The sequence below is a fragment of the Pinus tabuliformis genome, chromosome 5_2 (assembly GCF_031772625.1).
Source record: "Pinus tabuliformis cultivar Carrire ecotype Pingquan chromosome 5_2, CPIR1, whole genome shotgun sequence".
NCBI lineage: Eukaryota > Viridiplantae > Streptophyta > Pinopsida > Pinales > Pinaceae > Pinus > Pinus tabuliformis.
Window position 1 is genome coordinate 956588629 of NC_142306.1, and position 17158 is coordinate 956605786.

The window sequence follows — 17158 nt, forward strand, 5'->3', positions numbered from 1 at the left end:
CCAGCAACATAAAGACGTTCATCCATCAACATGTACCAAAAGAAAATTTCAATCAGAAAAAGAAAGACAATAGGTGAATTGTGAGGATACACCTTTCATTGTGAACTGTCAGAGTCCCCTCTCACCCTTCTCCCCACCATTGACTCTAGGAACTATTTTTCTCTTCTTTGTGTTGTTCAAGTGCAAAGGTACAACCGAAAAGTAATGCTCTATCTCAAACATGACAAATGCACAACCCCAAGAAGCCAGCAGCATAGAGTAATGAATGAGACTCACCCTACAGTATTTGAAGAATCTAAGTTCTGCTGATGAATATCTAAACGTTGTACCCTTGCCATATGATTGTTTCTGGAAGGTGTTGCAATTGCTACATCACTACCTCTTCATACACCACTTCCACTTTCCACATAAATTTATTGCCCTGGTGCACTTGTAGAAGTTCCTAAACATCTACTAGCAATTGCATTTGAAGGATATTCTCCCTCCCCTTGCTGCAGAGTTGATTTATTTTGGTCAACATTCATTCCTGCACAGAATAAAGTTAAACATTTTCTCAAATTAAGAAAGGAATTAAATATCTAGAACTTTGTTAGGAAAGAAGACTAAAAGACATTTACAATCCAAAATTCCATTAACAGTTGATAGTAATTGGCAAGCATGATCCTTCATTAGCAATGATTCTCTTCTTATTAAATCCAAACATGTTTCTATATATAGAAGGCTGGCCACTTCAACACCTTCATTGAGCTGGTAATCAGTACTATAATCCGCTGTCCTTTTTTCCCAGTGCAATATTATAAAATAAGTTTGTATTGTCAAGACCTGACATCTTCTACAGGGGCAGAGGGGAAGAATTAGGAGGTAGGAGTAAATAACAACCAAGGAGAGGCCTAACTTATTGAGCCTTATTATATCCAAATATATAAAACTTATGAAACTTGATTGATTTTCCTAATTCTGCAATTTCTCGCTATGATTTGGATGATAGTAATAAAAGCATGTCTTTGCTTCAGAATCTCTCTCTCGCAGGGGCTTACCTCCTAGAAAAACCTTTAGTTAAACTTTAATTTTGTTAGAAAATTATATATTACGGAGCAATGGAACACATAAAATATTGCAGAAATATAAACACAAAAAATGCACAAAACAAGAGAGACACAGATATACGTGGTTCACCCAGTTTGGGCTACGTCCACCCTAAACAGCCAGTCCTTCCTTTCTATTATCCAGCAAAATGAAGAGACACAACCTACAGCAAATCCGCTCTAATATCCTCTGTTTTCTCTCACAGTCTCACCTCTCTGTTTCTCGCTCACAGAATACACATCTATCACACAGCCTCAAATACAATACCCTCATACAAAGAGAGGGGTTGCCTTCTAGGGCAAAAAACCCTAAACTAAACATAAGTTCTACCATCAGATCATCTGCCTAATGAACGGCCCAGATTGACTAGAAATTACTATACTTTTACAAGGCAATTTTACAGCTATTTTTAGCTTCGGGGGCGCTGCCCCTGAAACCCCCCGCCAGGCTGGGGCTCCCAAAGGTTGCAGCCGCCCCCCCTGGACCCCCCTGCAGCGAATATTTTACGGGCGGCCCCATTTCGAACTGGGGTCCTATGTGGCGATACCTTTGAATATAGAAGATAATCAGGCTCCACACCCAAAAATCTCCCACTTGGAGACTGATTGTAGCAACTCCACCGCTGCTCCATTTGTTGGACAATGACTCCTCTTTGGACTTGGCTGTTTCTCATCTTCATCGTCATCCTTGAAGACCAACTGAAACTGAGCATATTCTCAGTTTCTCCCTGGTTACAACTTTTGTTAGCATATCTGCAGGATTCTGGCTAGTGTGTATCTTTTCCAGCTTCAACTCTCCATCTTCCAACACTGATCGTATGAAATGGTACTTGAGCTGTATGTGTTTAGTCCTGGAATGAAATGCTGAGTTCTTTGCAAGATGAATGGCACTTTGACTATCACTGTATAACATGCCCATATCATGCTCCTTACCCAATTCACCCATAAACCTTTGTAACCAAATCATTTCTTTACTAGCCTCTGTAGCAGCAACATACTCTGCTTCTGTTGTTGAAAGTGCAACAACACTTTGGATTTTTGAAACCCAACTAACAGCTGTTCCTCCAACAGTAAATACATATCCTGTAGTGCTCCTCTTGTTATCTCTGTCACCTGCCATATCTGCATCAACATATCCTTGTAGGGAGATGTTTGAACCACCAAAGCATAATGCTTGATTTGTGGTACCTTTCAAATATCTGAGAATCCATTTCACTGCCATCCAATGTTCCTTTCCTGGATTGTTCATGTACCTGCTTACAATTCCCACTGCATGTGCAATATCAGGCCTTGTGCAGACCATTGCATACATTAAGCTTCCAACTGCTGATGCATATGGAACTTTAGACATATAATCCATGTCTTCTTGGGTCTTTGGGCACATTTCCTTACTAAGTTTGAAATGGCTAGCAAAAGGTGTACTAACTGGTTTTGCATTGTGCATGTTAAATCTTTTCAACACCTTTTGTATGTACTCATCCTGAGACAATGTTAATTTACTATTTTTCCTATCTCTAGTTATTCTCATACCAAGGATTTGTTTTGCAGCTCCCAAATCCTTCATTGCAAATGAATTTGCCAATTTTCTTTTGAGCACATTTATTTCTTGCATGTTAGATCCTGCAACAAGCATGTCATCTACATACAATAACAATATAATATAGCTGCCATCATTTTGCTTTTTCAAATAAACACAATGATCAGAGTGACATCTAGTATAACCTTGTTCAGACATAAACTTGTCAAATTTTAGATACCACTGCCTTGGAGCCTGTTTTAAGCCATACAAGCTCTTCTTCAACCTGCACACTAGTTTCTCCTTCCCTTTCACCTCATATCCTTGTGGCTGCTGCATATATATCTCTTCCTCCAAATCCCCATGGAGAAAGGTTGTCTTTACATCTAACTGCTCAAGATGCAAATCTTTAGCTGCTACAAGACTTAAAATGGTTCTGATTGAAGTCATTTTAACAACAGGAGAAAATATTTCATCAAAATCAATACCTTTCTTCTGTGCAAACCCCTTCACCACAAGTCTAGCTTTATACCTCTGTTTTCCTCCATCTTCTTCCTTCAACCTGTAAACCCATTTATTCTTCAATGTAGCTTTTCCTACAGGCAACCTGACTAAATCCCAAGTCTGGTTATGCATTAAGGAGTCCATCTCTTCTTCCATGGCTACCTCCCACTTCTTCCTGCTTTCAACCTGCATTGCTTCTTTATAACATTCGGGTTCACCGGAATCAGTCAACAATAAATAATATAATGAAGGAGAGTATCGTTCAAGGGGTCTACTTATCCTGGTAGATCTTCTAACACCACTTTCAGGTGTTTGGGGTGCCTGTTGTTTTTGTGGTGGTTGTTGTTGTTGTGGTTGTTGATTATTATTATTTTCAGGCACCTTTCATTTTTCAGTGATTTCATCAAGAACTGCGTATTCCTTGTTTTCCTTTTCCTGTTTCTTTTCCTGCAACTGATTCTTATACAAGACATTTTCATTGAATATTACATCTCTGCTCCTAATTATTTTGTGATTTTTGTAATCATATAAGCGATAACCAAAATCATTAACACCATATCCAATAAACGTACATTTCTTTGACTTTGCCTCAAGCTTTGTTCTATTTTCTTTATCAATATGGACAAAGACCTCACAACCAAAAGGCTTTAAAATAGAGTAGTTTACCTTTTTACCTGTCCATGCTTCCTCTAGAACACCACCATCCAAGGAACTTGAAGGCCCTCTGTTTATTAGATAAATAGCAGTATCTACAGCATCTGCCCAAAACTGTAAAGGAAATCTTGCATGCAATCTCATGCACCTTGCACGCTCCATGATTGTTCTATTCATCCTTTTTGACACACCATTTTCTTGTGGTGTTCTTGGAACTGTCTTCTCTCTGCGAATTCCATGCTCTGAACAATACTTATCAAACTCTTTGCTGCAATATTCACCTCCATTATCTGATCTAAGACACTTCAATTTCTTTCTTGTCTCAATCTCAACCAAAGCTTTCCATTTCTTGAAAGTATCAAATACATCAGATTTATTCTTAATACAATAAATCCAATTTTTTCTAGTTGCATCATCAATAAAAGTAACATAATAATGAGAGCCACCGAGAGATGATACCTGAGCAGGTCCCCATACATCTGTATGCACAAGCTCTAATTTTTCATTCTTCTTTTCTTTCCCAACTCAGAGAAATCTGACTCTCTTCTGTTTTCCATAAATGCAATTCTCACAGAAGTCCAAATCAACATTCTTCAAACCTGGCAACAAATTCCTTGAGTGAAGAATCTTCATCCCCTTTTCACTCATGTGTCCGAGCCTAAGATGCCATAATGCTACATCTGCTCCTTTGGAAGTTAAAGCATTAACAGAGTTAGAAATACCATTGCATAAATACAATGTACCAACCTTTTCACCTTTTGCTATTACCAGGGCTCCTTTGGTGACCTTCCAAGCTTTATCTGTGAAAGTTGTCACACAACCTTCACCGCCTAACTGCCCTGTTGAAATCAGATTTTTCTTTAGATATGGAACATGCCTTACCTCCTTTAATAGCCATTGGTTTCCATTCTGCTGTTTTACAAGAACCTTACCCATTCCAATGATTTTACAGGGTTTATCATCACCCAGACGAACTTGTCCAAAATCTCCTTGAACATAGTCTGTTATGAAACCAGCTCACAAAAAGATAGAAAAGAGAGATCCACGACTTAGAATAACAGCTGTAACTCTGTACTTTTCAATCACCTAGTTCTGAATTTGTGACCTGTAGTAGCCCTCTGTGTCCTCTTTCCAATGCCACAAGTCTGACCCAAATTGGATTCTCCAAGGAAGAGTTATGCAAAATCTCCCACAGCGACTTGATTATAGACTAGTTCAGTAGAGCGAACTTGTACGACGTGCCACGAGTCACTGTTTCGACCTTTGGATCTGAAAAACACCTACAAGAAACTACAGTCCGTCCTCTTTCTGTACCTTTTTACGAAATTTCAATCCGATCCTCAGAGAGAGAGTTATGACGATTTTCCCCAGGTCACCTGTTTTGAGTGTAATTCAGGAGTCTGCAAAAATGCCAAATTCCTCAGATCATATCTCCGAAAATATTACGCAAAAAGCTCTGAAATTTGGACCCAAGTTTGAACGCCAATTCTTCTCAAATGGGTTTTTTTTGCGACTTCTGAAACGTCACAGAAAAAAAGTTATAGCGAAAATGCCACGATGACCTGTTTGGAGCAGCGAAACCCTAGAATCCAAAGCTCTGATACCAAATGTTATGAAACCAGCTCACAAAAAGATAGAAAAGAGAGATCCACGACTTAGAATTCAGCCTCTTTGAGGGGGCAACCTCCTTTACATTACATAAATGAACAATTCTTGGATGATACAAATGAAAATACCTCCTTTCTATATATAGGAGTCTAAGTGGTCCCAATACAATCAAAGCCTACATAACAATAATATTGTAGGGCACAACAATAACAATAGTGGGCTTCTATGGGGCACAATAGTAACAATATGGGCACTACATGGGTACGTCAATATAATAAGTGGGTTATACTAATAACAATAAGGGGTTACACTAGTAGTATAGGGGCCTAACATGCCCCTCTCCTTCAAAAAGCGTTGTCCTCAACGCTTGAGTAGTTCTTGATGCTTCTGTATAAAATTCTTGTCCTCCCATTTGGAATATTCAGCGGGTAAGTTCTTCCACTTGATGAGATACTCTGAAATTGATCGATTTCGTAGCTGTCGGGTTCTTGTTTCTGTGACTGCTCCAGGTTCCAATATGATTTTTCCTTCCTCTTCAATTTCTGGCAATATTGCTTGAATTGGGATCTTTTGAAACTTTTGAATTAGTGGCCATACTTCTTCGTCCTTCTTCCATTCATCCCTTGCTTCGTTTATCCAATTTGGTTGGATAATATAAATACCACAAAACAATGCTTCCACATCCTCATCCTTGAAGAGTCTTCCCCTTCGGTAAGGTCGCCATTTTTTAAGTGCATGTAGTATTGCCAACATTTCCTTCTCATAAATAGCTTGCTTGATATGTAGCAGTAAAAATACCCAATCACCTACATCAAAACATTTTTAGCGAAAATGCCACGATGACCTGTTTGGAGCAGCGAAACCCTAGAATCCAAAGCTCTGATACAAAATGTTATGAAATCAGCTCACAAAAAGATAGAAAAGAGAGATCCACGACTTAGAATTCAGCCTCTTCGAGGGGTCAACCTCCTTTACATGACATAAATGAACAATTCTTGGATGATACAAATGAAAATACCTCCTTTCTATATATAGGAGTCTAAGTGGTCCCAATACAATCAAAGCCTACATAACAATAATATTGTAGGGCACAATAGTAACAATGGTGGGCTTCTATGTGGCATAATAGTAACAATATGGGCACTACATGGGTACATCAATATAATAAGTGGGTTATACTAATAACAATAAGGGGTTACACTAGTAGTATAGGGGCCTAACATGCCCCTCTCCTTCAAAAAGCATTGTCCTCAATGCTTGAGTAGTTCTTGATGCTTCTATATAAAATTCTTGTCCTCCCATGTGGAATATTCAGCGGGTAAGTTCTTCCACTTGATGAGATACTCTGAAATTGATCGATTTTGTAGCTGTCGGGTTCTTGTTTCTGTGACTGCTCCAGGTTCCAATATGATTTTTCCTTCCTCTTCAATTTCTGGCAATATTGCTTGAATTGGGATCTTTTCCAACTTTTGAATAGGTGGCCATACTTCTTCGTTCTTCTTCCATTCATCCGTTGCTTCGTTTATCCAATCTGGTTGGATAATAGAAATAGCACAAAACAATGCTTCCACATCCTCATCCTTGAAGAGTCTTCCCATTCGGTAAGGTCGCCATTTTTTAAGTGCACTTAGTATTGCCAACATTTCCTGTTGTTTCATTGGATTTTGCACCGAAGTGGCGCTATCCTTTAAAAGTTGGAGAACTTGTTGTTGATGCTCGTTGTGATCTTTCACTGCTTGAACCTTTTTCTTCTTGATATGTCCTTCTAACTTTAGAGTTTGAGGAGTGGTAATTTCTTCCAATCCTTTACAAGATATGGTCGGATTCATTTCTTGACGCTTGATGTGATTTTTCACTTCTTGAACATTTTTCTTCTTGATATGTCCTTTTGTCTTGCTAGTTTGAGGAGTGGTAATTCCAACCAGTGAAGTACAAGATATGGTTGGATTCATTTCTTCATTCTTGATGTGATCTTTCACTTCTTGCACCTTTTCCTTCTTGATATTTCCTTCTATCTTGAGAGTTTGAGGAGTGGTCATTCTTGCCAATAGTTTACAAGATATGTTCTGATTCATTTCTTCTTTCTCTGGGGTCGGGTCCTGGCATATATCATCTTCTTTTGATGTTTCTTGATCCTTTTCTTCCTCCTCTTCATACTCTATGTAAAATAATTTCTTCTCAGCACACTTATGACCTTTAGTGCATTTGCTATCACAATTGTAACAAAGCCCTTTTTCTCTTTTTTCTTCCAATTGTTGTGGTGTAACCCTTGTAGGTTGTGGAAGGCTGGGAGAAACAACACTTCCATCTTTATAGTTGTGAGGGGTATGCTTCCTGGTTTCCATAATTTTTCTTTCCATTATGTCACAAAGCCCTTTTACTCTTTCCAATTGTTGTGGTGTTGCTCTAAAGAAGGTGTTGCTCTTTGTATCCTCATAATGTGCTATCATTTCCTCCGTGAAAATTGACCACGTAACAAGTTTTTTACGAGAACAAAGCCCTTCATACCATAAAAATTGATCTGGTTCTAAATATGAAGATGCAATACATACCTTTTGTAACAGTTGTACACCATGTAGATCAAAATATTGCTCCATTTGAAGTATCCAATTTACCGGATCCTTGCCATCAAACTTCCTCATCTTGCTTTTTTCTTGATTTTAGGAGCTCGACCTTGAAACAGCTGTAACTCTGTACTTTTCAATCACCTAGTTCTGAATTTGTGACCTGTAGTAGCCCTCTGTGTCCTCTTTCCAATGCCACAAGTCTGACCCAAATTGGATTCTCCAAGGAAGAGTTATGCAAAATCTCCCACAACGACTTGATTATAGACTAGTTCAGTAGAGCGAACTTGTACGACATGCCACGAGTCACTGTTTCGAACTTTGGATCTGAAAAACACCTAAAAGAAACTACAGTCCGTCCTCTTTCTGTACCTTTTTACGAAATTTCAATCCGATCCTCAGAGAGAGAGTTATGACGATTTTCCCCAGGTCACCTGTTTTGAGTGTAATTCAGGAGTCTGCAAAAAGGCCAAATTCCTCAGATCATATCTCCGAAAATATTACGCGAAAAGCTCTGAAATTTGGACCCAAGGTTGAACGGCAATTCTTCTCAAATGGGTTTTTTTTGCGACTTCTGAAACATCACAGAAAAAACGTTATAGCGAAAATGCCACGATGACCTGTTTGGAGCAGCGAAACCCTAGAATCCAAAGCTCTGATACCAAATGTTATGAAACCAGCTCACAGAAAGATAGAAAAGAGAGATCCACGCCTTAGAATTCAGCCTCTTCGAGGGGGCAACCTCCTTTACATTACATAAATGAACAATTCTTGGATGATCCAAATGAAAATACCTCCTTTCTATATATAGGAGTCTAAGTGGTCCCAATACAATCAAAGCCTACATAACAATAATATTGTAGGGCACAACAGTAACAATGGTGGGCTTCTATGTGGCATAATAGTAACAATATGGGCACTACATGGGTACATCAATATAATAAGTGGGTTATACTAATAACAATAAGGGGTTACACTAGTAGTATAGGGGCCTAACATAGTCATGAAAGTATTTCTTATCAGGTGTGGCATGGAATGAAGCCCGTGAATCTACCACCCAAGAATCAGTAATATTTTCGAAAGAAAGAATCAAAGCATCTTGTAACACCTCACTTGTGACATTTGCTTCATGATTGTTTTCTTGCTATGCATCTCCTTCTTTTCCCTTCCGAGATCTACAATCTTTCTTTAGGTGTCCTTTCTTTCCACATTTCTAGCACACTATCCCAGATCTAGACTTGGATCTGCCTTTCCTTGATTTACTGCGATATCCTGAGCTCTTTCCTCTTTCCATTTTTCTTCCTCTAGACTCTGCACTCAAAGCATTTCCCGATGTCTCACCGAAGCTTTTCCGTCGCATTTCCTCGCTAAGGATAGCACCGACAACATCATCAAACTTTAAAGTACTAGATCCAGAAACTGAGTTACTAATGGCCATTACCAAACCATTCCAACTTTCTGGTAATGAGCACAAGAATAACAGAGCTCTAACTTCATCATCAAAGTTTACCCCTACAGAACTTAACTGACTTGTAACTGTATTAAAATCATTTAAATGGTTTGCAACAGATCCACCTTCCGACATATTCATATTAAATAACCGTTTCATAAGAAATACCTTGTTTGAGGCCGAGGGTTTTTCATATAGTTTCGACAACGTCTGCATCAAACCCTTTGTCGTGGTTTCCTTCGAAATGTTTTAGGCGACTGACGTAGCAAGGCACAACCGTATTGTTCCGAGTGCCTTTCTATCGAGAAGGTTCCATTCTTCGTCTTTCATACCCGTTGGCATCTTTGTTTTTCCACCCAATGGTAGGTATAGATCTTTCTGATACAGATAATCTTCCATCTGCATCTTCCACAGCGAGAAGTTTTGGCCGTTAAATTTCTCGACCCTAAACTTACCATCTTCCACCATTGCTCCCACTCGAACCAGGAACCCTTCTTTCCTGCGAGTTTATCAGCCAAATAGACCTTCGGCTCTGATACCAGTTGTTAGAAAATTATATATTACAGAGCAATGGAACACATAAAATATTGCAGAAATATAAACACAGAAAACACACAAAACAAGAGAGACACAGATATACATGGTTCACCCAGTTTGGGCTACGTCCACCCCGAACAGCCAGTCCTTCCTTTCTATTATCCAGCAAAATGAAGAGACACAACCTACAACAAATCCGCTATAATATCCTCTGTTTTCTCTCACAGTCTCACCTCTCTGTTTCTCGCTCACAGAATACACATCTATCACACAGCCTCAAATACAATACCCTCATACAAAGAGAGGGGTTGCCTTCTAGGGAAAAAAACCCTAAACTAAACATAATTTCTACCGTCATATCATCCGCCTAATGAACGGCCCAGATTGACTAGAAATTACTATACTTTTACAAGGCAATTTTACAACTGTTTTTAGCTTCGGGGGCACTGCCCCCGAAACCCCCGGCCAGGGGGGGGGCTCCCAAAGGTCGCAGCCGCCCTCCTTGGACCCCCCCTATAGCGAATATTTTACCGGCGGCGTTGCCGCCCCCATTTCGAACTAGGGTCCTATGTGGCGATACCTTTGAATATAGAAGATAATCAAACTCCACACCCAACAAATTTCAGCATCTCCAAATGAGGCATGAACAACTCTTGAAGAAAACTAGGGTTGCATGAGTAAAAGTAAAAGCCCTAGAGTATCATTTTGTTTATGTCTGTTTCTAATCCTTGGCACTGAATGAAATGATTCCAGAAAAGAATTGGGACCAAATAACTGACCTTCAACATGTTTTTGTATGGCATATCTAGATTCTAAAATACAACAACGAACGCATATTGATCTTCTGGAAACATAGAAAACATAACACCATACTTCAACATATTATTAATTTGCCAAATATGAAGATAGATATTTCTCATCATAGTTTGTATTATGGTCCAAGTTCAATTTAAGTAGCATGTTATTTTGAAATTTTTTATGTGGAGAGGCATTGTAGATCTGTTGTATTGTTCTTTTGTTTTACAATATATTGTCATGTCATCTCTGAAGGCCGGTTTCACTAATTCTATACTATCATATATGTGGAGGATAAAACGTTTCAAGAGGTAAAATAGGCATCTACATGACTTCAATAAATATATAAAGTATTTTATTTATTGTAAGTGAAGAGTTTCATAAGTTAGATGGCCTCCTTACAATAAGTTTCATATTTGGATACAAAATGTAGATTTGAGTAGATTTGGAGTTTCATAAGTTTCATAACTTATAATACATGACATCTTTTATGTGTCCTATTTAAAAAGTTATGCCAATTCCCAGTTTAGATTGGGTTTCCAGTCCTCAACGAGGAAGGCCAAATGGTGTTAGAACCCTAAAGCATTTTGCACACCTAAGCCAAATCACTAAGATTTGGATAGATAATTGATACTTAGTAAGGTGAAGAAACCTATCTTGGGGAAGCCAGAGGTAATGGGTGGATATGGGTGGAAGAGTTTCATTATTTACCAAGGAGGATGAATGATAACTAAGTTTGCTTGGAAGATTGAATCAACTCCAAAAACATGGCAGAAAGGTTGGCTTTAGGCATTGGTCTGCAGTTTGCGTAGAACTCAAGCATCAAGTGCCATGGGGGTTCAATGGTCATCTTAGGCATTATGAATAAGGTCATAATCCCAAGAGCAATTAATATCAATAGGTTAAACCTTTGGAATAAAGAAGTGATTAAATCTTTTGAAATCATTTATTTTACACGTTTAAGTGGAGGTATAATTTCAACCGATATCTATATTGATTCAGTATTTGAAGAAACTTCTGGCAATGGTAGGTTTTAGACTTTGGCTCAGGCATATGGATGACAAGTTATGGAAAAAAATGAGGCATGCATTGAATTTGTCAGTAAAAACAGTTGCAAATATTGTGAGATAGTTATTTTAGTAGGATTGTTCCTATTCATAGATTTTCTCTTTTAACCAAATAATTCCAGGTAAACTCCACTTCATAACAATTCTATGGCTTCTGTTTCACAAGAAGAGTCCAAAAGTGGTTATTGTAACTCTGGTCATACAGTTGCCAATTAGCTTCTATGAAAAGCAGATTGGATAGTACTATTTTATTCATTTGAATTCAAGGTAAAACTCGTCCAAATTGCAAAAACATATAAGAGATATCAATTTGTTATAAACACTACATCTTCAGCTCCCTCTGTTGTCTGTTGTGAACTTTTGCATTTAGCTAGCCAACCTTAAATTAAACTAACTCAAAAGGCAATTTTCTAAACTGATCCGTAAATGTCAACAAGAAATCGCTGGAAGAATCAGCTTTAACCATACATTTGCTATGATCCCTCTTTATTCTAGCACCAATGGAAGTGGTGGCTATAGCCTGATGATTGGTAATAGGAAGGGTACTTTCATTATTTTCAATAGTATCATGGACTACCTTCGTAGCCTTTTGTTTTGCAGCTTCTTGATGAATTATAGAGGGATCAATGGCCAGTAGGAGCTAATAGTAGAGCTAATAATAGTTCTCTTTCAATTTAATGAAAAAATCTCTAATCCACGAGGTGCAACCCAAGTAGGAACTACTAGAATAGTCACCACTTTCACCAAATCAACCTATCCACTCATTTTTGGTTGACTCTTCCCCAACTTAAGGACTACATACCTTTGGCTTTCATGATCGCTGGAGGCTGCTTCAAAGCCTTCTTCTTGATCTCACAATCCTGGGCATTGCTACTACCTTCAATATTTAATTGTGGGCTTGCTTCAAATGATCCAAGACACTTAAAAACAAGGAAAATTTTAAGGATGGAAAATTTTCTTGAAGTTTAAAAACATTGGCGAATCTCACTAATCCCTAATATGAAAACTATAAAAATGTTATTGATATATTTGTAAAATTATCCAAATTTATAATGATTTTATACGTAGTCTCTATATAATGTTGGCGATTTTTAAGGTAAAATAATTTTATATTCTAAAATTTGGGCGAATCGTCTTTTGTAAAATTGGAAATTGGCGAATATTTTTTGTGGAAAAATCATGGAAAATTAGTCCATTGGGCGAACATTAGCCCCTAAAATTATCCATGCTTAAAAATGCCTCTGTTTAGGATGCTAAGCTAGAATAAGGCACTTGTATATTCTTATTTTTTAGCCATAAATCTACGATTTCCACTCTATGTTTAACAGGCTGTGAGGCTTGGTTCAATGTGGATATTTAAAGGGTTTTGTACTACCAAGCAAAATGCCCTCTAATTTTAAGAGGCAGTGAAGCTTGGTTCAATTTGGATATTTAAAGGGCTTTCTGCTGCTGAGGACAATTTCAAGCTTGCCATATCCATTTAAAAAGGGGCAGTGGTCTGTATTTCTGAGGTGCAAACATGTTGGGTTGCTTGACATAAGCAGATATCTTGAATCATAGGTTTACTAGGAGGATGCCTCTCTTGTTGCAAATTTAAAACAACACATACACAACATTTCTTTGGGCTGCTGTAACAGATATATTACTACTGTGCAAAGTTTGTTTCCAAAGTGTTTGAAAATAAACTCATGCTTTGGTAGTAGTTTGTATTGAATTTCTTGAATGAAAGTTTCACGTTTTTGTTTGTGAGCAATAAACAATCCATAATTCTTGGCAATATATTCCAGTTGTTCTTATGTGCATTATAACCATGTTATGTGAGTTTTAGCACTGAAATGTCTTATTATCTTGGGCATGAATAGATGAGTAGAACTGCATTCTAAATGGTTGATAAAATGGTGTGCATAAGTTATTCTTCACAGTGTATGCCCACTTCAACAAAGAAAATGAAAATCTAGGTTTTCATAGCAATATTTGACATACTGTTTATTTTTCTCATTCAGAACCAAAAGTGGCAATTCCATAGTATGTCTGGAAATACTTGAAAGACCTGCAATACTTTTTCTTTAATTCAGATGAAGTGTGACTATTATCATTAATGGTCTTCGTCAACCTTTAGTCATTCACTGATTGTAAAATATTTAAAGAATAGTCACTTAGAATTAATTCTCTGTTTCATGCTTCAACCCACTAGGATCAGGGTCTTTTCATAACAGTTGCAATCTATGGATAGTTTCAATGATTACTCTTTCAGATTCAAGAAAATAAATGCATGAATGTGTTCAAGTGTTGGTTCTGAAATGTTGTTATTTCAAGCTAAAACTTAGATTGGTTGTTTGTAAAGTTATTACATGCATTTCACATCTAAATAGATTGTACCTTATCACTTGGAATTACAACATAAGAAAGTCTTGGTTTTGTCACTTAGGTTTCCAAGTAGTTTTCCTATGAGATATATTGTTGAATGTATGAAGAGACGATGTAAGAAAAGCACCTGGCAGATGTCTTGTTGAGCAATTTGCAGCAATTGACAGAGCCAAGTGTTGCCTTTATAGGCAGTATAAGATACACATAGAAACTTTACTTCCTTTTATGGTTATCGCCATTGGGATATATAGCAAGAGTCTTGTTCAGGGAAGCTTCCCTTGTGGTGATAAGATAAACCTTGAAGAGTGTTATCTGCTAGGTTGCACTAGGCAGAACCTGAAGACCCCATGGCCCAATGTACAGGGCACTCATCATTTTTTTTCAGAAGACCAGGAGTCAACAGGCACCTGTTGCCTTTTCTCTCTCCTCTCTATTCTTCTCCATCAAATTTCTCAAACTTGTGGGGAATTGTATTAAATGTCACTAGTATGATGACCTTTTATAAAAGGCCTAGACGAGTTGGGACTCGATCATCGAGTGAGTACACTCTAAAGTGTTTTTTCACTTAGCTAATATTCTTTCTTTTCAACAATGAATAATTAACTAAGTTTTTTCAATCACCTACCTCCAAAGCTGGAGTCGCGGCTTTGATGATTGAGCCCTGCATCCTTCCTAATGCCTAGAGTTGATGTATATTACCATACTAGGACATATCTAAAGTGTCATGAAATTTGATTAGGTTTTGATAGAATTTTTTAATTTATTAAAAAATTCCGCAGAATGGGATTGTTAATTAAACTGTTCATTTTTTTTTAAATAAGTGAGCCTAAAATATGTTGGGGCAAGGGGGCTTATAAGTACTTAAAAAATATGCTCTCCACCCCAACATTCTTCTAGAGTCCACTTTGAGGGTCAAAAGATGACTTCTAGCCCCTCAAAATCCATTTTTCCTATTTTAGTGGTATAAAGTGGTGACAAAAATTGAAAGATTTAATAAATGGTGGACAAAATAAATATGTCACCAAGTGGAAATGATGTGGAAAAACAAAGTGAATTCAAAGACTAAGTTAATGATGACTTGGACAGCCACATAAGAGGGCCAAATCTCAGTGCCAAGTGGAGGGGCGAATTTGTGCTTGCTACAACAACTTGGGGTGACCAAATCCCACCAAATGTGGTCCATCTTTAGTTAGAAAGAGGGTCGAGTCCATCAAGTTGAGTGCTGGCAGTCAAAGGGCAGTAAATATGGGAGTTAACTCCCCCCATCCAACCATGTGTTAACACATAGCTATCGGCCATCTATTACAGCCCACGCAGGCCAGCCAAGATCCTCCATGCATAGTGTTGTACATATGTCATTTATTGGAGGATTATTCACAGCAGTTAAGCACAGGTTTTGAGGGAGTTTGTCTCCCATTCTCTCCACTCATCTCATATGTGGCTAGCATATACAACAATGCACATATCTCAAGAAGAATATGCTGCCATTAGAGGATATGCTACAACAGTTTGACTTCACACTTGGGAAGCCCTTGTGCCACATGGAGAATTCAACCCTCATTAGGATTTCCACCGCTATGCCACTTGTTGGATCACTTCTTCATTGGGATTTTCTCCCAAATATGCATAAATAAACCCACAAATATCTCATTCTCTCGTGGTTGGGAAGCTAATGCTTGGGTATATGTTGTGATTTTGTTATTGCACATGATAATAAAGAAAAGTCTTTGAAGGTTTTATCTTGGCATGATGTTGGTGATCTTTTCTTGATGCAAGGTATATTTGTGTTTTGGTTTTGTTGCATTTCTTTTGATCGAGAAAGGTCCAAATAGGGGCAATATTGCCTAGGGAGAGGTAGACAAGTATTTGACTATCGTCTAATAGTTGTGCACATTTGAATAGATTTCATTTTGTGTTTGTGAATAACATAAGTGTAGGTTTTAACCCCGTACAGAAATTACTTGCATACGAATTCTAAAACACAGAAAATAAACAATGCGAGAGCATAACACATAAAACACATATACATAGAGATTTTCCCTTGGATCCCAAAACCGGGACTACCAACTTGATTTTTCATTATGTTCCTTTCAATGTTACAATACATATTTATACATGCTGAAGCATCCAATACCATGGACCGAAAACCATCGCATCCAAAACCATGTGCGAAAATCATGAACAAAACCATAAGTGGGTCCGCCCAACCTAACATAGGGTCCAAAACCAAAATTTTCTGAGGTGTTGCCCCAGACCCCATAAAGTTGGGTTACCTGCACCCCTCAAATCCCCTGTGACTCCCTCGCTATGCAATCGATGCAACGAAGGGGGGTCTCCGCCCCCCCAGTTAACTACGTCGGCTAGTCGTGGAAAGAATATAACACAACCCAACATTCTCTCACTTGTTGTTTTCTTTCCACAGGGGGCCACAAGAGAGCATAGTCATTTATCCAACCCTGCAACGCCCATTGTTTCTCTACACCAAGAGAACTTCTCAGAGCTCACAAATTTTGTCAATGCATCTGCAGTATTCTTCAAAGTGTCCACCTTTACTAGCAACACCTTTTTGTCTTCTGTCATATCCCTCACAAAGTGATGCTGAACATCAATGTGCTTTGTCTTTGAATGATATGCAGGGATTTTTGCCAAGAAAATTTCACTTTGGCTGTCACAGTCTATCCTTATAGCTCCTTGTACTAACCCCATACTTGAACACAATCTCTGCAACCAAACTGCTTCCTTGCTTGCATGAGTGGCTACCATGTATTCTGCCTCTGTAGTTGATAGTGCCACTACAGATTGTTTCTTACTCATCCAACTGACTGCACCTCCAAATAGGTTAAACACATACCCACTTGTAGATCTTCTCTGATCTAGATCTCTAGCCCAGTCTACATAAACAAAGGGACGAATATCCAACACTCTGTCCAATCCTGGTCTTCCTTGGTAGCTGTTGAAGCCCCGAAAATCGGGTCGACAACAAGGGGGATACCCACCCGGTTCGGACCTTG